Source organism: Vanessa tameamea, chromosome 7 (genome assembly GCF_037043105.1).
Source record: "Vanessa tameamea isolate UH-Manoa-2023 chromosome 7, ilVanTame1 primary haplotype, whole genome shotgun sequence".
Lineage (NCBI taxonomy): Eukaryota > Metazoa > Arthropoda > Insecta > Lepidoptera > Nymphalidae > Vanessa > Vanessa tameamea.
In genome coordinates this window covers 5,135,137-5,159,909 of record NC_087315.1, presented here as the reverse complement: position 1 = coordinate 5,159,909, position 24,773 = coordinate 5,135,137, and the positions used below count along the sequence as shown (strand labels likewise).

Below are 24,773 nucleotides of genomic sequence, written 5' to 3'. Positions count from 1 at the left end.
CGATCGTTACGCATCGTCGAGTGCAAACCAAACCGTATAAAAAAACGAAGCTTTTTGGCATATACCTACTGAAAACACAGCTATTTAATTTTATGCGAAAAAATACTATGATACATCCATAATTAATGAGTCAAAATGAAAATTGTACAAATGACGTACATTAAAGACGTGTTTCATATAAATTCCGTAGTACCTAAGTAAGTAAAACGAATGTCATTAAAACGTACTTACTTAAAATTGGCGTAAATGCTATATTAGAATGAAATGAGCCAAGTAAAAGAGATGAAATTCTCCTTTTCAAATTAAGCCAATTATAAATATTAATAGCTTGAAACAATTAAAAAAATTGGGCATTATCCAAATATCCAAGAATTACGCAATTAGTTTATGATTCTCATAGGATTAGATACTTACTATTTATATAAAGATTTTAATTCGAAATAGTATCTAAACAACTTGCAACTTGCTATACAAGTGAACAAAATAAAATTATATTTGTAAAAGTAACATGGTAAGCAATTGGAGGCTTAGGTGCGAATAAAGAGGCGTGGTCGAACAAACCATTAAATCCAGATATTCCCATGTTTCCGACTCGCAACATTATTCTCAGACAAGGCTTTTAGAGCCGAAACACCTTCTATTTTGTTGCCTCTAATGGACTTTATTTTGGTAGACAGGACCATTTTATAACTCACATTTTTTATCGTATATTTGTCTCTGTCTTCTTTTTTTTTTGTCCTTTTCTTTTTAATACACATAATAATTAAGTAAGCAAAATATGTGTTTGTCTATCTAAAACTGCAACTACTAATTACTAAACCAAATATCATAAACTAAATTCATATAATTAAGTATTTATTAATCAAATATGCTACGTTTTATGTAATATACAAATATGTTGGTTTGGTGTTAACGAGAAAACTCAATTAAACAAAACCTCCGTGTAAAATTCAATCGCATTAACATACCGTAACAATGGCAGAACATTGAGTTTATATTTATATTATTTAGTTTGGTTTGGAGCTGACTACAAATTAAAAATTACTGATTTAATAACTCAAGAATAATAGTATTTTAAAAATATTCATTAATGATCATCAGCTATGCAAGGCCTTGCTCTCCTAATAAAGAATACTTGGGACTTATTCCATCATACTGTTTTGGTACAGGTTACACTGGTGGTGCGAATTTTATCTGATTAAAATAGCCTTTAGGTGTTTCCTCGCCTAATACGACATAAACTTCAAACACAAATTAGACATTAAAAATAACTTGAATTTTATATCCACTGGCACTCGACTCTTCGGGAGATTAAAGGGTAGGGATTTGACTTGACTGAGCGATTTTTTTTAATAACTATTTGTTTTTATACAATAGCATAATCTATATACGTTTGTTATGCTACAAGGTTTTTAGTAATTTCCGACAAAGAAGAAGAGAGAGATGGGAAGCCCCATATATTTTTTTTGTGTTCAGCGCATCCTACGCCATAAGTATCTAACGCTTCAACAACCGTGAGGTGGCTGAAACTAACCCACCATCAAATCCGCCCCCGAGGAGGCTTGGCGTTAAATAAGCGGCCGACCGTAAAGTCTGCTAAATCCTTTTTCTTCTAGTTTTATACACACACTGCGCCGAACATAACAAATTGAATAAAGTAGAGCTACAGTATTTATTTTTGATGATATTTTATACACACCAGCATAAGATAGATGACACTTACTTAACAAAATGTTTAATAAATGGGTCTTAAAATTCCGTTCTTATAATTTTTGTATTAATTGCAACCCAATCTCATTTTACATAAACTCATATTTAAAAAAATCTTGTACTGTACTTTACATTAAAAAAATCTTCATATTATAATTTAATGATGGGATGATGTCATCAGAAAATTTCTAAAAAAATATATTTGTTTTGAAATTTCTTGCTTTTATCAGAGACAGCCTTTCGCTTAAATTATAAGACTGCGAGATGAATAAAGCATAACGAGTCGTCTCCGAGATATAATGAAAGGGCCAGAAATCCGTCTAATGAATAATAAAAATGGTTAGAAGTAGTCCCACTCTAGACAATCTAATCCCTTTTGTAAAATATGCAAGCCTTTAAGATATCTAAAGTACCTAAGCTATTAACTACAATAAAAAGAGAAACGTGAAACTTCCTTTTATACTCGTTTCCTGCATTTAATCTTGTTAATTTCAATCTATCATTCAGTTTAAGGAAGATTCGGATGACGTAATGGCATCGCCGTAGGTCATCACAGAAGTTTTAGTTAATAAAAATCCCATATAAACCGGTACAGTTGTGTTGCTTAAGACAGCAACACCAGAGTCCGGGTGCAAGCAATGTTCTGGCCATTCCCCCTTATTTAAAGAGACTTTCAAATATTTATTTTTCAAACCCATATTGAGTAAGATCAAAAATACTATTACTGTATATCTTTATATCAGTTTAATTCATTTGAATCGTAACATAAACATTAAAATATGATTTAACAACAAAACATCATAAAAATGTGTAATCAATAATGATATTCTATTATTACGAAAATATTGGCTTGTTTCTCTACTGGTCTCTAATGGTCATTAATTAAAATAAGTCTCAACATAAGTATACAAAAAGAAAAGACTTAACAAAACATCAATTAATATTTGTAAGTCGCTTCACCGATGGTCCAAGAGTTGTCCATCATCGACGAGGCGCCCGAGTTTTTGCACAGGGTGCACCTATATTAAGACGAGCCTGACCCGGTACGAGATCTGGGTACCTTTCTGAAGTATTCCACTTGTGTGAATATTATAAGCTAGAGTATTGCATGTAAAGAGTAGGCAGGAGAGGCTGAACTCTCCATACCTCTCCGAAGGCTAGTTGATTCGAGCCTATATATTAACAAACTGATTGGGATTTTAATTAACGGTATTAGTTTAAATAAACTGAGCTAGGCCGGTCACATGATGCTTATTATTCCCTTAATAAATGTTACTAATACATTCCTTTAGATTTATAAAGGCTTGTAATGGAATATTAAAGGAAACAGAAATATTATTCTTTATAGCTTATAATGTTTTGTTGAGGATACTGCACTGTTTTTTGATTGGATCAGCGCTGCGGGCAGTGGACCGTTTCAAATATCCTTTGTGACGATCTACGAGGGATTATTGGCTGGTGTTATTTGCTCACTGCTCTGAAAATGTTAAATTCATATTGTACTAAAGTGTCTGTATACTCAAAAAAAAGAAATCAACGCATATAAACCAAAACTTACAAATGATTAAACAAGATACTCGCATGTGTGACCCCAACGAAATCACTCCGCATTGTAATTACCTTACATACTTTGTTCCAACAACGATTAAGCACTAAAAACAACATATTGTATAATATAAGTACGTGGAAAATCAATATCAAAATTAATTTATAAACTAATGAACACATTACATTTTGTTTTCTTTATTTGAACGAGTTGGAGTGCACGCGACGCGTGGAAATAAAGTTTTTTATACCCTTGGGAACGCTTTTGTTTCCGGCTATAAAAAGTTTTCTGTGAGCATACTATATAATTAACCTATCACTATGCTGAATTTTAATGAAATCAATCTACTGATTTTTAAGTGAAGCCTTTTTCACGTAAAAGTAAGGAATATTAAAACGTACTATATTCTCAGTCGCAAATTTGGCCATAGACAAAAAAAAAATAACAAAAGTCTCTTCCAAATTTAAAGTCACTGTCACTAAAGACATTTATGTATATTAAGAGATTCGATTATAATATAACACATAGCTCTTAATATAATAATATGCATTTAAATAAGTACAATACATATATGAAAAATTTAACATTCTTTCATAGTATAAAAAAGAAATGTTAAAAATAAAAACAATCTTGTTTCTTAAGGAAAACTAGCCAACTGCGTAGAATATATTATACGTAATGCACAAATGACTGTAAGCAATCACAAATGCTCTCAAACTCTAATTACTTGATACAACTGGAGTTAATTCAGATAAAAAACAAAACAGCTTACATTGTAAATACAGCTAAACTTCAACTTAAGAAAACAAATAGAAAGTATAAAATATAAATGCAATGTTTAAGTGCTTACTTGGTGGTAGGGCTTTGTGCATACCCATCTGGGTAGGTACCACCCACTCATCAGATATTCTACCACCAACCAGCAGTACTCAGTATTGTTGTGTTCCGGTTTGTAGGATGAGTGAGCCATTGTAACTACAGGCACAAGGAACGTAACATCTTGATTCCCAAGGTTGGTGGCGCATTGGCGATGTAAGGAATGGTTAATATTTCTTACAACGCAATTGTCTATGGGCGGTGGTGACCACTTACCATCAGGTGGCCCATTTGCTCGTCCGCCTACCGCTATCAGAAAAAAAAATTAAGTCTTATAAAGAACGGTAGCTATACATTTAATTCAACACAGTAACATGACGTTGTTAAAGTGCGTTTTATGAGCCTTCAATTTTTGAATAAAGAATGTCTTGATTTTGATAGATTTGCAGTACCTATACAACGTCGTAATCCATAACTTGCTCTAATATATTTATATAAATATGTATGTCTATGACAATCTCGTAAGTTCCATGAGGCTGACTCATATGCCACGTGATATTCAACTAAGATGAACTTTGTTTATCAATTAAATACTATCTTCATTTTATTTCCATGAAGTTACCTAATTATCAATCATTATTGATGATTGCTTGTATATTCAAAAATAAATTTATGTATTTTATATATAAATATAATAATACATTATATATATATATTTACAACTATAAACGATTCACATTTAATAGAAATGAATCAAAAATACAGTATAAAGTTACCAAACTGTGCTTTTCGAGATGCTTCATTGCAAAGATATATTTCAGCACATAAAACTTCAGCGCGAGCTGTTACAAGTTTTAAACTTATAATCATAATTTGTGATGGATGTAGACAATAATTTCCCCGAAGCCTTCCAAAAATATTATTTTGAAATATAAATAAAACTATACTTTCGAAGGATTTTCTTCTATTAATTAACTTTTAACAAGAAGTTTCTTTTCCTCATGAATATAGCTTAGTTTATAATAACATATTTAGTTCCATGCAGCAAATAGAAAATCTTATAGTGACAATATATATGTACATAGTTTATGTATTAATTTTACTAAACAAAAAATATAGTTCTTCATAGTACCTAGTAATTATAGAAATAGGTTTATTACGAATGGAATTAATGAAAATGTATTTGACTGCAGGTGCGGGGTCGTGGATATAAACCCCAGAACAGCACTAAAAAGTTAATTCTCAGCGTAAACTCTCTCAGGTCGTATTGAATTAACGTCTCATCGAATTATGAGAGTGAACGCTGGAGCTCGGCAATGTTTCTAGCCCGGTTGGCTTTTCGCAGCTTAGAAAATCCGTGACTAACTTCGTTAAGGAACATACGTATATTATTATCTTCCTATTTTACCGCTGTAGAGCCTTATGTAAGTGGATTGTTAGTTACTTTACCACCAAACGGTAGTCAGCACTGCGGTTTTCTGGTTTGAATGGCTAGTGAGCCAGTGTAATTTCTGTAGTTCCGGGATAGGTCTATGGACTTGGGCGGAGGTAACCACTTACCATCAGGTGGCCCAATTGATCGTCCGCCTATATATCATTTAAAAAAATGGACTGTGTTTGACATATATTATATTTTTTTAGTATCTTACCCTATAAACGAATGTCACCAATTAAGTAATACGTAGACACCTTCCTGAAATATATTAAAACAAAAATATAGAAAATTTTAAAACAAACTCTCTTCATCATCAGCTCGAGTGAGATGAGTGGTTAAAATATTTATTAAACATTAAAGTATTTTTTTATGTTTAATAAATTAAAATATATAAACACTATACGGATTATAAACAGTCGATTTGTATTAGTCGCGGGAAGCCAGCATTACAATGTGATTTGCCCAACTGTGTAACGAGCAAATTGGTTAAATATAGATACGTCATTTCCACCTGTTGACTCTGCCATACAATTATAAATAATTTCAACTAATGTTCAACTTAGAATATATTTACTATTGAGTTAGTATCGTATTCAATAATTGAAGAATATAAAGCCATTATGACAAAAAATATTTGCGTAATAATTATATTATCTCGCATGTTAGACAATAGCATTTGTCGTGGACAATGAAGTAACATATATACATATATAATCATGCTTATCTGATATATAATAAATAGAATATAATATTTTTATTAAATGAAGTCTAAGAGAATCTTAATCATTTAAAACTCCATTACGAAATAATATTTTAAAGCGATGCAATTAAGATGAATTAAAATAAGTATATCTATATTTTGTTTCATAATTCTCTGAAAATTGCAAAACCCTATGGGTAGTGTTTTAATGTTGCTTAAGTTTTATGTAGTGGATAAATGTCCATAATGTATTTTTATTATCTCTAAACTCTAAACTATCGTATAATATTAAATATTTTCTATGAATGTTTCGTTAGCTTCTTTAGCTGTGTTTAGAGGGATGCTTCAAGATCGACGTACACCAAATTTGCTTGTTGTGTTCTAATATACTTAAAATAATTAAATAACCAATAAATATTAATATCATTAAATAAATATATTTTTTTATTTATTTACTGATATTAATATTTATTATACGAAAATATATTTTTTAAATTTATTAAAATTGGATCTATCTCCTAAGATAAATGAACTAAAAAATTTAGTTACTGCAATATCGAATTTCAAAGAGAGTTCTAAAGGCAGAAATCATAAATCTTCTTTGGATTCTACGTTCACATTTTTTTCTGGCGTTAAGCAACAATGATACTTAGTGCAAAATCTAATAGAAAATCATTAGAATATCATCAACATTTTGTGCCCTATTCAAAAGGTAAAATGTAGGATCGATAACGTCTCGACCTAAATGATTCACTTTGCCGCCTGGTTGTCTGGCGTTAGAGTCAAAACAGGCTACTATGAATAGACTTTATGTTGCCAGTTTTTGTCTGACAATATAGACTTATCTGTAATAAAATAACTTCGTGACTATAAAGATGACAAAATGTTGAATAGCAAACTCCTAAAGATTTTTTTTTTTTGTAGTTCAAAATTATGTCTATGAAATATGTGTTTCACTACACTATCTCTAAATGTTAAAATTAAAATCATAATTTTTGTCACCTGTTTTTCTGTCTGTCTGTAATATTTGCTTGTTAAATTCAATTAATAAAAATTTTTGTTCATTACTTTATTATATTTCTTTAAATTAAGTACTTTATTATATTAATTTAAGTTTGAAAAATCAGAATGACTAAAGATTTTTAGAAGGCGGAAATTCAATTGATCGTTTCCAATATTACAGCAATGCGGCCTATTTCCCGATATTGCAATTTGTAAGCACATTGACAATAGATGTTTCCAACGAGGTCACCGTTTTTGATGGCACAAAATTGCTTCGTCATATTCTAATATAATGTAACATTAATTTAAAACAACGATCATTATTCTTTCCAATGTTTTAGGAAGCGCAAATTTCTCGAGCTGGGCCCTGATTCTGTACGCCACAATTCGTAACGAACCAAAACGAGTGACGTAATAACAAGCTAAGAAACACAAACGCGTTCCGTAACACGCCGAGTTATGTTTTCTTAAAATGGTATTCTGTATGCCATAAGACGTGTAGTCTATGCTTTTTTGAGAGATTTAACGAGGTACAATCGGATTCATTTCCTATATTTTAACATTAACACCGGTTTTTTTTCTACGAAAATTTATTTATGTTTCTTTGACTAAAACCAAATATTTTAACATAAAATATTACTAAAACTTGTATATTTATAAATGCTAACGATAAAAACAATATGTACTCGAATTGATAAAAATATAAAAAAAAATTAAAACAATTAATTTTTTTGTAAGTTGTTCGGAACGTATTGAAATTAAAACAAACGTCATTATTATTTATATTATATTATCAGGGCCCTGTGGTCATTTGTTTTTTAACGAAATCGAATGAAAATTTGATTACACAGTACGTGCTTTTTTTTTACTAACCAAAGCATTGTTTTATCATTTGTTTAATCAAACATATATGACCCAGTTAATTACAATGAACTTAATTTAGTAATACGAATTTCAAATCTATTTAGAAACTAATTCTGTTTACAAGTCGAGTTAATATATTCTGTGCACTTGTATCCACTCAGTCTCAGTAGTATTAAAACGTACTATATTATGAAAGTTTCCTCAGCATACTACAAACTTAATAACACAATTGTAAGGTACCCTCGCACAAGAAGTTTATCTTCTAACTATATAGTAATTCATTTTTGCATCGCAGTACAAACATTTAGAGCATCAGCTTTTCAAACAATAAATAAACAAACTAGAATAAAATTATATTTTAACTGACCTGATTAGCTATTTAATAAAGATTTTATTACTTTTAACTGTTTTTTCATTAAATAAAATTCTTAGTTTAGCTTAGCTTTGTTTTACTATTGTTTATAGAATATCTAATTATCTTAACCTAAACACCCGAAGTTTCATATTAATTCTTTGACAGAATATAGCAAACTCATTACTGCGTATTTACTTATACTATACATAGTATTCGGAATGTCTGGCTTGAGAATATATTACGAGACAATAATAGTTATTATTGTATTTTTTACATCGTATCGCGTTAGCCGATGGGACCATTGTCTTCTTAAGTTCTTTATTTTTGAAATTTTGGAAACATATAAAACTTTTACATTGAAAGCTTATAGCATATATGCCGTCATTGTTTATATTGGTTCATATTTTAAATACAAACAACAATACAATTTTAACAAGAGATAACAGTACTATGTGCTAAGCCAACAAGCCTGTAAATGTTTCACTGCTTGGCTAAGACCTCCAATTTCATGCGGCACATTTCCATCTGAAAAATGCATTTTCCGTCATCAGCTTCCTCAAGATTTCCCTTCAATGTCGAGCAGGAGATGAATTACAATTAAGCACAAGAAATTCAGTGGTCGATTCTTGGGATTCACGTGTTCTAACCTCTGGTCCGTTTCGACATTTTTGCGAAGTAATAATTTATAAAACTAAAATAAGGACACTTAAGTAAGGAAAATAAATAAGATACAAAAGTAAAGGAAGGAAATAAGACACGAAAGTGTAAAAAAACCAGTTTTTTAAAAAAAAATCGTTAATTTTGTGCGTTTTCTCAAATACACAACTTTAATAAGAAATAAAAAATCAAAAAAGTTCAAACAACATTGCTCGAAGTTATTTATGTATTAATTTATTTTTTATTCCTGTTTATTTTTTTTTTATTTGCGCAGTCTCCTCACGACCTTTCATATATAAATGTTACATTAAGCGGAAGACTTGGTTTGAAAAAAAGTTCATTAAAAAAATAAATGAAATGTTATTCTATATGAACTTTCATAACAAGCGAATCGGGTGCTATGGATCGATAAAATTAACCAAGCGAGTGGTGCCAATTTGGCCGGTGCCCGTGACCGAGTAGACTAGGGCATGTTCGAGCCGTGCTGGCGATTAGTCTGATCCAGAAATTTGTCTCACTAATAAGACATTACTATGAGTACTCATCATTTAGCTAAAATAAGGAAAACCAAAGGATACTGATATCTCTGGATAAATCTTTTTGATGAACATTTTTCGTAATTCTATACTATTCCATATATATATATATGAAAGTAACTCTGTCTGTCAGTCCTTTACTCTTTTGATGAAATTTGATGAAAATATCATATAATGTAAGCTTGAACCCTAAGAAACGACAAAGGCTACGTTTATATGACTAACACCTCACGACCAACCCCGATCGGAGCCGCGGATGACAACTAATTTTCTATACATTTAATTAGATAATTACCTAATATACTAGTACGTTACTACTACGATTACTTAAGTTATTAAACTGAATAACTGACTGTCGATGTACACTGCTAATTCATAAGCTATATACTATAGTACGACTAAGTTTTGTTTTTAATATAACTAATATTTTCTCACGTACACTAATAATGCTTTGTTGATATAAAGGGTAACACGTAATAACTCCACAGCCAACGGAAATGATCGCTTTAATTTTGGCCAACCCTCGTCTATCGCGGAGAAGCGCAATGCATACAAAACATCTCGATATTAATATTTTATGCGGATACTATCGTACGTAATCAATTTTCGATTAGAGTTATTGCTTAAAGAAGACTTAGTAACATGTACTCATATTTTAGTTTATAGAAATTACGAATCCTATATATATGATGTGATTGGGTGGTACCTACTTAGATGGGCTTATTTAATCCTACCACCAAGTGAATACCGCCAAGCAGCAATACTAAGGATATTTATGTTCCGGTTCGAGAGTGACTGAGCCAATGTAACTACAGGCACAAGGAACATAACATCACAGTTCCCAGTGTTGGTAGCGAATTGGCGATGTAAGGAATCGTTACATCGACGCTAATGTCCACATTACGACGCTAATGTCTATGGACAGTGCTGACCACTTCTAATCAGATAGGTCATTTATATCAGTCCGCCTACCGATTCTATAAAAAATCTAGTAATAAAGTTGTATATATATATAAATCAATACCTAATTAAGTACGTATAAACATTTAATCATTCGCTTAAGCCTTACGAGATTTATATTGAAAATGCTGCAGGCCTAGATTTTTAAACATTCGTCACAAAAAAAAAAATATAAATTTGAATTTACATTTCATTAAAGTAAAATGGATAAAGTATGCCTCAATTTATTTAAATTAAATGTCACATTGAAATACGAATATGTTGACACGCAAATGAAAAATATTTGCATTCATAGGAATAAGTAAATAATGTAATAAGAAATGGAACAAAAAAAAAACAATTCAATTATTCATTAATTAATGATATAATTAGGAATTTAATCAAAATCTATAACCAATCATTGAAACCTTTCCAAGTAAGTAAGTTGTTAAGGAAATGTTCATTCGACTGATTTTAAATAATGCAGCCTGAGTTCTAGTTACCATCTTACAGTTACATAATTGAAGTCACAGAATACTAAAATTTCGGATCAATCAGACCAGTAAAAGTAACTCACATCTCTTCAACAACTAGAATCAAGAAGATTATCTTCTAACAGCTGTACGGATTATCTTTTATCGGAACATTCTCGATCAATTCAACTTTCATACAAAAAAAAAACTAAATCAGAATTAGCTGCACCATTTAGGAGCTACGATGCCACAGACACAAATGTACATACATACATTAAACTTAATATAGTAAAAAGTTAAAACCCATTCCAAAAACAAAACGTTATTGCATTGGGGCTTAACAATTTCTACATAAAATGTAATAATCATTCAAACTCATAAAAAGTATCGCATCACATAAAATAAATAACAATTGTTGTATTTTGCTAACGTTACTATATTCTGACTTTATGTTGCCTTTTCATTGTACCGTTCACGAACATAAACATTTTAATACGCGAATTACGTGACTTGATTTTTTTAGCGTTTGCTGTTAGGTGGGTGGTAATGGAGCGTTGATGGTAACGAAAAATATCAGGTTAACGGTGCACCCCTTTACCCATTCCATCGATATATATTATGTATGAGCCTTACCTTAACTAAATTAACTTGTTCAGCAATTTCCTCTTGAAGGCTTTAACCCTCCGTAACAAGTATTACCTGAAATATACATGCCTTGTAACTTATATGATGTCTGTGTACGGCACTCATAATGTCCTTGTAATTACTCAGCCAGCTGGCTATTTTCAACCTTCCCTCTATACGAGTGATAACATAATGTTATATAATAGTAAATAGAATAACTTCTTTTGATATAGGTTAGTATGTATATATATTTTATAATTTTATATGTATTGATAATATAATTTGTGTATTTTATATTTGAATTTATTTATTAGTTTTAGTTATAAATTAAAGTTATTTTATTTATTATTGCAGCACTACCTATCGCATAATAACCCTATGTAGCAATAAATTCGCCAAAATTGTATGGAATTTCAAGCCGAGATGGCCCAGTGGTTAGAACGCATGCAGTTTAACCGATGATTTTGGGTTCAAACCCACGCAGACACCACTGAATTTTCATGTGCTTAATTTGTGTTTATAATTCATCTCGTACTCGGCGGTGAAGGAAAACATCGTGACGAAACCTGCATATGTCTAATTCTGCCACAAGTGTATTCCACCAACCCGCATTGGAGCAGCGTGGTGGAATATGCTCTAAACCTTCTCCTCAAAAGGAGAGTAAGCCTTAGCCCAGCAGTGGGAAATTTACAGGCTGCTAATGTAATGTAATGTAAAAATGTATGTAACTTCTATTTAGGCTGTATCTATGTTTTTTATTTGTCTTTGTGGTGTACAATAAAGTAAAAAGAGTACAAGTGAATTAAATGTATATAAAATATGATATTGATGTAGTCGAAGTGATTTTGCATGATATAAAACGATATAAAAACTATATATATATATATTTTATATGGTCCTTTTGTAGTGTAGAAACAGAACAAAAGAGTTATAATTAAGTAGGCTATTCTAAATATGGTCGTTAACGTTACGACTTAGAAATGTTCTTTCGAAAAGAGACGGGTGATATTTAGACGAAGTTATTTGTAAAAAAAAAAAAACAATATCTTAAGTACATAGTATAAAACAAAGTCGCTTCCCACTGTGTGTCTGTCCAGTGTCCATGCTTAGATCTTTAAAACTACAAAACGGATTTTGATGCGATTTTTTTAAAAGATAGAGTGATTCAAGAGGAAGGTTTATATGTATAATAGATGTATAAAATAATAGAGAAACAATGATAATTTTAGAGGTTTCTAATGAAATGTCGTAAATATTTTGTTTTGTGCTTACATTGCAAACGTAGGCTAAGCCATAAAAGATCAAAATAATGTACGACAGTATTGTACACCTAATAAGGTCTATAAAAAAGTCTGCGATAGTATTATATCTCTTAGGGATAACCCACAATAACCATTTTGCTTTTTACGAGAAATGATAGCTTTTTTACGAAGCGATTTTAAGCAATACAGCATAATCTTTATCCAAATAAATAAATACATTGTGCATTTAATATAGATTAATATAGTCCTTTACAGCATGTAATTTAAATGAATATTTTCGGAGATATTCATATTTAAAATGCTAAGACATAGCGGTTTGTATTGTCTAATGACAAAAAAGCTGTGAACGTTGTATATAAAGACATTCAGTAATATATTTTGTATCGGTTTTGCACCCGTGCGAAGCCGGGGCGGGTCGATATTACCACACACATCACATCACATCATCAGCTCATATTTGTCCACTGCTGGACAAATATAACTATTTAATAACAATTCCGAACGAAAAGAAAATTGTCGGTTATCATATTTTTTACATTCCGAAACGGTGGTAGCTTAATATTCACTATATAAGGCAAGTTTTAAATATTTTTTTTATTGAATTATTATCAAAAAAACGTAAACGATCAACGACTGCAATTTATATATACGAAACAAAAAAAATATTCAATTCAAAATACGCATTAGAAATATGATAGACACTTTGTCGAGCAACCTTTTTGTTTACATTGAAATAAAAAATACTTTTACACCTGTGCAGCTCTTGTTCATGTATGATTATGTAAAATGTATATTTGTAGAGACTAAGAGTTACCATAAAATATAATTATTTCTGTATTGGTGGCTATAATGCTCCAGCAATTGAGTTCATTGTTACCTTATTACAAAAAAAAAACATTAGCAATTTGATTTATAATTTAATTATTTTAAAAACCAAACAGCGTATAACATTAAAGTATTCTTGAATTATATTAATAAATGTAATTCTTCAAGATTCAAGAATTATTTATACACGAGTAGGTATACACATATAATCTATTAAACTTCCTAAAATATATGAAAGCGGAACATAATATAAGCAAATAATTAAAATGCGTAATTGCACAACTTTATTATAATTTGAAACTTATATTAAGAGCACTTAAAAATACAGCTTAAGTATAAAAAGCCATTATTAAAGAGCCTAGTTCTTTTGTTTACAAGTGGCTGCTAAAATTATTCAACAAACTGAGTTTACGTTTCTAAAGGAACAATTAAGTGCTATATTGCAACAGCTCTTTGCAATTGTTTCAAATTAAAATTAATTTCAATTCTGAAAATATATTTTTATAGCTTAGGAATATATTTTACACAACAATTGTTTTATATTTTGAAATGATTTTGGAAGGCGAAGTGGAACAAGGATTCAATGCGAGTTCTAACCCTAGCACCTGAAACTAAGGGTTTTAACGTCAACCTCTTGTCATATATGGATCGGAATTTGGGGTCACCAAGGTAATGTGAAAGGGAAATGCCTTCCACTGAGAAAGAGATAGAGATATAGAGTGACGAAAAGGATAGAGAATACGAAATTAGTAAGTAAGAGGAAATTTCTGAAACGACTTTAATACAGAGTTAAAATAACGATCATACCAAGAGCCAGGCCGTTGCAAGATGACTGTGAAAGTCTGTGGTCACGATGCATAGACTGTAAGAAATAAGAAACAAAGTAACTAACTGTTATATTTAGAGATCGAGATATTTAATGACTAGATGACCCATTAAAATCCCGTACAGCTAGTTTATAGTAGATATATGTACATCTTGTATTTATAAAAGACAATAAAAGTATTAATATGTTTTATTTCCGGATAGCTCCAACGAAGGACAATACAGTAATATAGGCATGAGATATCATATGTATGTTTTCATAAACTATGATGAAATTTATAAATTAAATTTGGGAAACATTATGTACCAAGTAACAAGGTAATGATTTACTTATATAATTATATGCTACTGATTGTACTTTCGACTCAAGAAACAAAATTCTACATATCCTTTAAATAAAATATAAGGGATAATTTACCCTAAAAACACTTATATTTATTGCTAACTGTACATAATGTTGTCATTAGCCTTGACACAGTTACATTTGTATCTCATGTACACAATACTAACTTGAACATAAGCCCTTTGCTAAACGACATGCTCACTTCGGCTTATATAATATTTAAATAAAGTAACAATTACAAATGTACACCCTCAAAATACGTTTCAATAAATTTAATATTTAATATATAACGGTCATTATTATCTATTTAAATAAAAATGTATGTTTGTGTGTTTGTCCTCTAGGCATTCCTAAATCATGGATTCGATTATAATGAGCATTTGGTGAGTTTTTCTTTGCACGCCCGGTGAGGTAACTGGCCGTATAAAAAATCATGACATTTGTAAATTAAATTATTTGTAACCTAGAAAGTCTACATACATTTTGTATCCTCGAATGCATACATACATAATAAACGAGCAGTTTTGAACCAAACACGTGTAAGAAGAACTCGATAAATCCCAAGCGATCTCAGATTTGCCTTAAGGAATAAACGTTACATGTTATGGCACGTATCTTGGATAAAATTTGGCTTAAGTTTATTTTCTTCGGAAAACGCAACTTTAAAGTTTCTTGCGGGTCTCCAAAATTCAATGATTTAACGCGTAACTTTTGTTACTCTTTCGTTTTTGGTAATCCTATTAATAAGTTATTTAGTTTGTACCTTGGAGTAATATTACTTAAACCTTTATTTATAATATAATAGCTGGGATAGAACAGCCGGTAAATTTTTCGACTAATGGATCTGAGAATTTAGATTCCACGAGGAATTATGCTTTTTGCCACTCTTTCAAGCCGTCGTGATTTTTGTAGAATCTATTTTTAAATTTGATATGTATATACTAAAAGCATTAATGTAAGTAATTATTATGTAAGTTAAATAAAAAGTTTTTAATATATCTTATGTCACGTTAAAGATAGTTGTTACTAACTAAAACGTCACAACTTTCTATATAATTATATGGTTGATTTTTGTATTGAGACATTAATAATATTGTCATTTTTAGGACTAGAAGAATAATACTTATATTTTAGTCTGTATACTTATAAATTAACATATATGTTAACACCCGAATTTTGGAAATTCTACCCCTAAAGGGGTGAAATAGGGGTTGAACGTTTGTATCGAAGTCCGTAATTTTTTAAGTTAGAAACATGAAACTTTATTTTTGGGCTACCGATTAAAAATGACTTGATTCGCATTTAAGCGTTTCTGGATATTCTACCCTAAGAGCTGAAATACACACCAATGTGGTAAAGAAAGAGGTCTTAAATTTACGTAATATTTTAAGTGAATTTGTAAATATATTCATATTCTACGCGGGCGAAGCCGCGGGTAACAGCTAGTAAGTCCATATTATCATACAGAAAAAGCGACTTGTTGTTTCAATATAACGTAAAAAATATATTAAAACACTCCTAAAATACATACGAATTCTAATCAAATATCATTAGATATATCATAAATGCAGATTTTATGAGATTAATATTATAATTAATTGTTACGTAAAATTAAAAAAAGAAAGAATACTAATCAAAGTAACGCTATAAACACATTTTACGGTATAAAGTAAAACGTACACATAAAAGTGTGAAACTAAAAGTTTAAACCAATGGCCTTACCGTCGCGGTGCAAACAAGGAAATAGTTCCGTACTTGTTAGAGCTGTTTTGTCACGTTAGTTTATTTAAAAAAGTAAATGATTTCAGGTTTACGAAATACTTTTAATTATACCAACACTTTCTACTACTATACGAATTTAAATATTTAGAAATTCAATCACATACAAAAGTATTGCAGGTATTTCAATTTTCAACTAAGTAACAGCAATGCGATTCACTTCGTATCTCACTCGTGAAATATTGATAACTGACTTACGGTGATACGCCATTTTGATACGTTTATCCCATCAATATCATAATCTTTATTTATTCTCTTATACTCATGTATAATATATTTTTAAATATAAAATACAAAATATATTTAAAAATATAAAATACAGAGGCCAACCAGTGGCGGGAACAGGGTCCAAGCAACCGGTGGTCAGGGCCCCAGAGAGAGGAATTTCCTCGCAATACGCGCCGTGCCGAGGAGTACTGCCTTCTACATCAGGCTATTGACCCAGCTGCCTAAAGAGAGCCTCTTAAGGTGTTGGTCGAGGCTCTTGGCCATTAGGCCATTCGCTGAAACGACTATCGGCACAATAACTGCTGTATCCACATCCCACATATCGACAACCTCGTGAGCTAAGTCAAGATATTTTATTTGCTTATCCTTCTCAGCCTTCACGAGATTCTCGTCATGGGTGATGGTGACGTCAACAATTATCGTGCGGCGCTCTGACCGATCTATCACCACTATATCAGGCTTGTTGGCGACAACAGTCCTGTCAGTGATTATAGATCGGTCCCAGTACAGTGTGATATGACCATTCTCGAGAACTGGGTCGGGCACATATCTGTAGTATGTTACCTCTGATACCACAAGACCGTATCGAAGTGCAAGTTGTTGAAATCTTGGCCACTTGATTATGTCTATGCAAATACTCTCCGTTAGCAAGACGAGAACAACCGGAAATAATATGTCTAAGGGATTCGCCCGGAGTGTGACACGCCTGACATATGTTCACCGTGCCATTCCTCACAATATACTTCCGGTAATTGTTCGTCATGATAACTTCGTCCATAATTGCACAGACAAAACCTTCGGTTTCACCGAATAGGATGCCGTATCGTAGCCAAGATACGGACGCCATAAAGTCCACATCGGTTCCATGAAGGGCCCGATAGAAGCGTCCCTGTAACTCGTTGCTCTTTCATACCCCCTTGCGCTTCTCAGTACTTAGTACTACAGGTTTGCGCCAGTTCTCTTTGCCTAAGGTGAGCGGAGTTAGCCCCTTGTCCATTGTAACTACATCTCGATGCATATCCAAGTCAGTGTGGAGAAAATACTCCCTGAGTTTGTATACCTCACGGTTAAGTAGGGTCTTGGCATTTAAAAAGTCACGGCCACCACATCTCCGTGGGATATACAATTTCATCACTGAAGACAGAGGATAATGCATCCGATATGCAGTCAGCTGGACACGGACTCTCCTATCAATGGCGTCTAGTTCTTTTTGAGTCCACTTGAGTATGCCGAAAGAGTACATCAAGACCGGCATGACCCAACCATTGAAGGCGCGAACCTAATGAGACCAGACTAACTACTAACACCGTACGCCGTGAGGTTAGTTCCCCCTCTGTAGCCCCATAGTATGCGCTCATGACATTTTCATTAATGGGTTGTGTCCATCGCATGCGCTGCACACCACCACCGGAAGCGGGGACCCCGTTCGAGGCCGGTTGGCCTCTGGCTTCCAAGCCCGTCGGTGGCCGGCGTCTTCCCGCTCAACGTACAGGTGTTGGCGACTTCGGCGGGGAGAAGTACTCGTCGCTCGAGCTCGACGCAATTGCAGACACCAGACTACTTCCTTGTGCGGGGTCCTGTGCCTGCGAGGCGGAGCTGAGCGGCGGGTCCGAAGATGGATTGTTGTGTGCTCATTGTCTGACTCTTGTCAACGTGTTCTTGGATTTTATACATTATTTATTTTGTTTTGACACTGTCACTTTAATTTTCGGTAGAGTCCACATTATTGTTGATATATATTTCATGTTTGTATGAAAGTTTTAATAAAAGACCGTTAATTATGAGGGTTACGAATAATTAACACTTGTCCCTCATAATAAAAGGGGAGAAAGTGTACCCAAAAACATACTTCATTTTAATTGAGATCTCGACATGACAATGATCTCGAAATTGTGAAGTTATGCCATGGAGACTGACTGATGAACTTGGTTATGTGTGACTACAAAATTGTTTGCATTTTGGTTTTATATTTCATTTTCCAATTCCTCTAATTATATATAGCCGTCACATCTAGTATCGGAATACTTGGCGTCGATGTTTCAAGCCTTGTTCAGTTCCGCGGTCAATTGGAAGGCAAAGCCAAATTGGCATCAAAAAAAGCTCGGTGTGCTCAGCAAGATAAGACAGTATTTCACGTCGGCTCATTGCCTAAGACTTTACAAGGCGCAAATTCTGCCTCACATGGAGTACTGCTCTCACCTCTGGGCGGGTGCTCCCCAGCACCAGCTCCTTCCATTTGACCGTATCCAACGTAGAGCAACTCGAATTATCGACGATCAAGCCCTTTTCCGATCTGCTTGATCCTTTGGCTTTGCGTAGAGATGTTGGATCACTCTGCATCTTCTACCAAATTTTTCACGGGGAATGTTCCGAGGAATTGTTTGGATTAATCCCGGCTGCTGAATTTCACCTTCGGACATCTCGAAATAAAATTCTAAGTTTCACCCGCACCATCTAGATGTCCGAATATCCACAACAGCGCGATTCTTAAGACATCTCCTCGCACAACCACACTTAGACTTACCTAACTCCTAACTTACCTTACTGAGATTATCCTATAATTTGTACTGATTGATAATTATATTATATATTTTTTTAGAATATGTTTGATATTACTTGTTTTATATCAAGAGAATACTAAAAATATTCTTGTGCCATCATTTTTTCATAAATTAAAAAAAAGAGATGATATAGTTAGTTCTGTTAAATCAATTAATTTTGATCAACAGAAGAACAAGAAATATTTCAATTATAATAACCTTGAATCCTCAATGCGTCACAGCTATTTATAGAGCTCTTTTACAAAGTTCTATAAATACATTTTTAAATATTATGTATACAATTGAGGTTTTTTCGCGAATTAAAATGATTAAAACTGGTCTATTGCGAGACTGGTCTAATAAAAATGCTCCGATAGCACAATGGATTAAATTTAAGACGAGCTAAGCGGTTTCAGCCGCTTTTGTCATCAAAGAAGAAGTTTAAAGTCATAAAGAAAAAGTACGAAACAAAAAACATACTGACCTAAAATAAAATAATATGATCATTTTGAAACTAATGGCAAACACAGATTAAGACATTATATAAAAAAAGAAATTATAATTATATAAAATATATTTTGAAGTCGATTGTTAATTTTTCATTTGTTTTACAGATACAGACTACAGTCATAGCTTGAGTTATGAATCTGTGTATCAAAATTATAATAATATTATATGTTCTCACATTAAATAAATAATAAGAGGCTTTGATAAAAAAGTCCCAATATTTATCAAGAACATACCTTTGAGTCCACCTTGGCTTAAAGCTGAAATTCATACACTAATATTTCCAAAAATATATCAATAAATCGTTAGTAAATCCATTGGTGTCTAAAATGCATCTATTATATTATGCATGTTCTTATCTGGCCCTGCATCATGCAAGAGCGTCATGCTGTGTTCCGCCAAGGATTTGGTCATACCAATGACGCGATATACATAGATGCTTCACATCAAAAAATATGTTTAGATGTATGCGAGTCTAATTAATCATAAAGCTAAAAAGCTAAAAAAATTGACAAATTGACTTGAAAAATTTAAATATTAAAAGTTTTTTTAAAATAGATCAATTCATAATTTATGTCAATAATAAAACGTTTTTAAATACGTGCCTGAAATACTTGTCCTAATTAGTCCATTATACAACTTCGTAAATGAAGAGAGAAATGTCCTATTATAAACATAACTAGAATTATTATGCAAGTACTGAAAGTAATAAGTAACTCAGTTCTGAGGTTCCCCCACTGAGAATTATACTGCTCCTAATATAACACGCCCGCCCAAACGCACCTCTGAAATTGTTGATTTATATCGTTTAGTTATATAATTTGGATGAACTAAAAGTATTTTTTAATTGAAAAAATTCAACTACTGGTTTTTTAACGCACTATCTGCATAGTTAAATATATTAATTATATAAGTTTGTTGTAAATGATATTTCAAAACATAATTTATAAATAGTGGTCGCCCATTGGCTGAAATTCCACCATTATTCATTGTTAATAAAATATAAGATGCGTTGATTCGAAATATATATTATATATACTAGATACTTAGGAAAAATGAGGCTCAAATGGACTATACCACAGTAAAAAAAGAAACGTAAATGTAAAAAAAAACTGTCATTGATTATAATCTTTGACATGACGTGTGTTGTCATTGACAGTATGAATGTAAACTATGAATGTTTCATATTAAATATTATCTAATAAACGTGTATGTGTTAAATGTATCGTCCTGTGTGTGTAATACTCCTTTTTTATTATTTTAATGTATTTCTAATGAATATTTAGCTCTCTGCACTCCTTCTCTACATAAACTTTAATAGTGCCAAATTTTATACAACTCCGCGTCTTTTTGGTAAAAAATGGGTACAGAATGATTGCTGCACGTATTAATATATAGATATTTGACAGAAATCTACGTATGACGTATACTTCTTTCACTGCCTCTATTTAAGGGATTTTCCTCATAGAAAGAATCGGTAGATACATTTAAAGTATAATATAATCAAGTACATATTTTATACAAAAAAACATGAAATTTATCACGTTACTTAGAATTTAAGTACAGCAATGTTATATTGATTTTATTCAGAACTTCACACATGTTATGAAGGTCGAATCATTATTATAAATAATGCAAAAACTCTTTTCCACCTTACTGGAAATCAAGGTGAGTCACTTCAAAAGAGAATAATATATCATTTTTAAATTAGATTTCCCTTTCATTTCAACACGATTCATATGAATTTACTCGTACACATACAATTTTACGGTAATAAATAAATTATTATTATTACAACACACAGACTTGTTTTACAAAAACCAATACTCTGTGCCTGTGTGTGTGTCTGCCAATGCAATACAGAGACGAGAGATCTTTAACATCATATTTGAAATTGTTATGTAGCCCATAGTTGATAATAAAATGATGATGCCATTGTCCATGGGATCACATGTAGTCACTATCAAGTGACTACATGTGATCCATTTGCTTGTCGGCCTCTCTAAAGATAAATAAAAAAAAGCAAACCGAATACACAAAATTAAAATTAAAAGCGTTCTAGCAATCACGTGGAAATTATAAAGTCATACAAGAAAATAACTTCCTAAACGTACGTTTACGGGTGAAAATGTAAATTTTTCAGGAATTTTCTCTTCACAACCCACGGCCTAATTTAACATTCACACGTGGCTCAACTGAATAATTATTTTCATATTGTACAAGTCGCTGAGCCGAAATTCGCGTAAATTTAACTTTGTGTAAACGTAGATAGGTGCGCAAGCCCGTAAATTAAACGACAGTGTATTTTCAATCCTATGCTGTTTGTTAACACGGGTTAAATTCCTTATCTCAAAAGTCACAGAAAACGGCAACTCAGCTATGTATTCAGTGGAACAGAAGCGATGTGCTTTTTTTAAAGGACAAATATTACGAGTATGTACGAATACTAAAAATAGACGCTTGGGGATTTTAATGAAAAATATTTCAGATATATAATATCTGAAATGAACGAAACTTAATCGAGAGTAAAATTAAGAGTTTGGTGAATTTTAAAATCGATAAAACGAAAATGCATCACGACATCATCGTTGACAAACAAGAATTAATAACTTTTTTTAAAGTTTCACTTTATCTGCACGCACCTATACTTATATACGTAAAGTTTGACTGAAACGCCTCTGACACTAAAACAAGCTTAAATTTATTTTTCAAGGAACTATTCGTTCTGGCTTCATACGGGTAGAATTAGTTAATAAAAATACATACAACGCTTAGAATGAAAAACCAACACATCATGTCGATTTTATGCCAGGAATTCCCGCGGTCAGAGCATACACATACTTACATCACGCTCAAATTAAGGAATGCGTAGAGGACAAACAAACATTTTTATTTATAACTAAAACCAGTTAATATAGAAATGTTATTTAATAAATTCAACTAGGTAATAAACTAAAACCACTTTAATTCAATTCAATTATAATTTAAAAATTTACTATTTCATAATATATAGAGTTGTGCACCAGAAGTAGTACGTAAAAATAAATCACTTTATTATCCATACGGTAAGCATGTTATAAAAGGCTCGAATGTAGGTATCGCATTAACACTAATTTAGACACATGCTCATTAATTCCATTACGATATGAGATCTTGTCGAAATGGTTTTTTATGGAGGTATATTAAAAAGATAGAATGATTACTCCCTTGATACATATGTATACGAGTAGTTTTTTAAAATATATTCATCTCAATTACCTCAAGCAGTATATTCTTTTGCGTTTTTTTTTTTAAATACAAAAAAAAATTATATTATACCAATGATTTTGGCTTAATTCAATATACATAAGGAAGTAAAAAATAAAAATTTGATCGAACTAAAAAGATAAAATATTAATTTCATTGATAAAACATACATTAAAATACTGATCCTAAATTAGTTCATACAGTACTAGAAGATTTATGAAATAAAGAAAAAGAAAGACTAACGAGTGTAGGGCACTTACACTTTTTTCTTTCTACATCGGGCAAAGAAATGTGTTGCCATGAGACACAGGTTGAATTAAAGTATTTATGTATATTTTTCTTTACCTATTATAAAAACCTATTAGAGTAAAAACAATTTAATAATTAAGCGGGCTATTCTGTCAAGAAATTCTCAGGAACAGTCTTGTATTGGAGGATTGCAGATTTGAATAACCAGATATTCAGCTCCATCGAGTTTATATGATTAATTTGCGTTTATTAAAACCATCTCGATCATAGTAGTGAAAAAAAATATGTGTCGACTGAAATTCTTTATGTCATTTACATCAACTAACCTGCATTGGAACAGCATGATAAAACTCTAAATCCTTAACCATTAACGTCTCTTTACGTCGTTGACCTTGCTCGATTGCACGTTACCGATAATATGCCCGCGCATATCTCACATCTATGCCCCTATGTTTGCGGAGACAAGTGTTACAGCTCTGAGCCCCAATTCTAGTAATAAATCGACATAAACATCGTTGCGTTCAATCGTTTTCCTATTTGACAAACGCAACGATCCAGTTCAGTCAAAGTTGGATCGGAATATAATTGGGATCGTATCGTAACCAATCAGTCAATTGTCAGTGTTTGCGCACACGCCTGTGCACTGCAATATGCCCTGCGCAGTTTCTGTTTCAGTCTCTGTTGAAAATCTCTCAGGAGTACATCGTCGTTATAAGACAGCTATATATAAGTATAACATACGATTAACAACGAGGCTTAGCAAACATTTCACACTTCCAGATATCATTAATCATCGCGCATGTCACCAATCCATTGAAGCGTGAGGTCGCATTGCGTCATAGATTTCTCACGTAGTAACAGGTGCTCATTGAGTTATGTTTCATGCTCTGTGGATGCGTTGGAAATGCAAACGTAAAATATCTTTCGGTATAAATTCTGTATGACGGATGAATGCTCTCAGTTCATGCAGATTTTTATTTAAATAACGTCAACCGTATATTATACTGGTTAAAGATAAAATACGCAACTATTTCAGCACTAACAATGAAAAAAAAAATCTTTTTTATTTGAATCATACTTGACTCCACAGTATTTTATCGTCGGGGTAATTATTTTTTTATGACCAGAAACAGCTTCGGTATGTCGTCTTACAGCCTTTTATTTTTCCTTGCATGTTCGAAGCCCTGTCAAATATAGGATCGTTTTTCTAAGACTACGCTAACTCTCTATCCAGTAATCATTACGGTAGAATGTTATTCGGGTGATATTCAAAAGTTCAGATTTTAGAAGAATAGTTTTTTTTTTAATTATT

At 31.9% G+C, this 24,773-nt stretch overlaps 1 protein-coding gene and 1 pseudogene across 34 annotated transcripts in view; both read left to right on the top strand.

The window, feature by feature from the left end:
- Window positions 1-24,773, top strand: part of Phcl-1 (pH-sensitive chloride channel 1) — a 60,174-nt gene that overhangs the window by 7,035 nt on the left and 28,366 nt on the right. The window lies entirely within an intron of this gene.
- Window positions 18,276-19,454, top strand: LOC135193367 (uncharacterized; annotated as a pseudogene).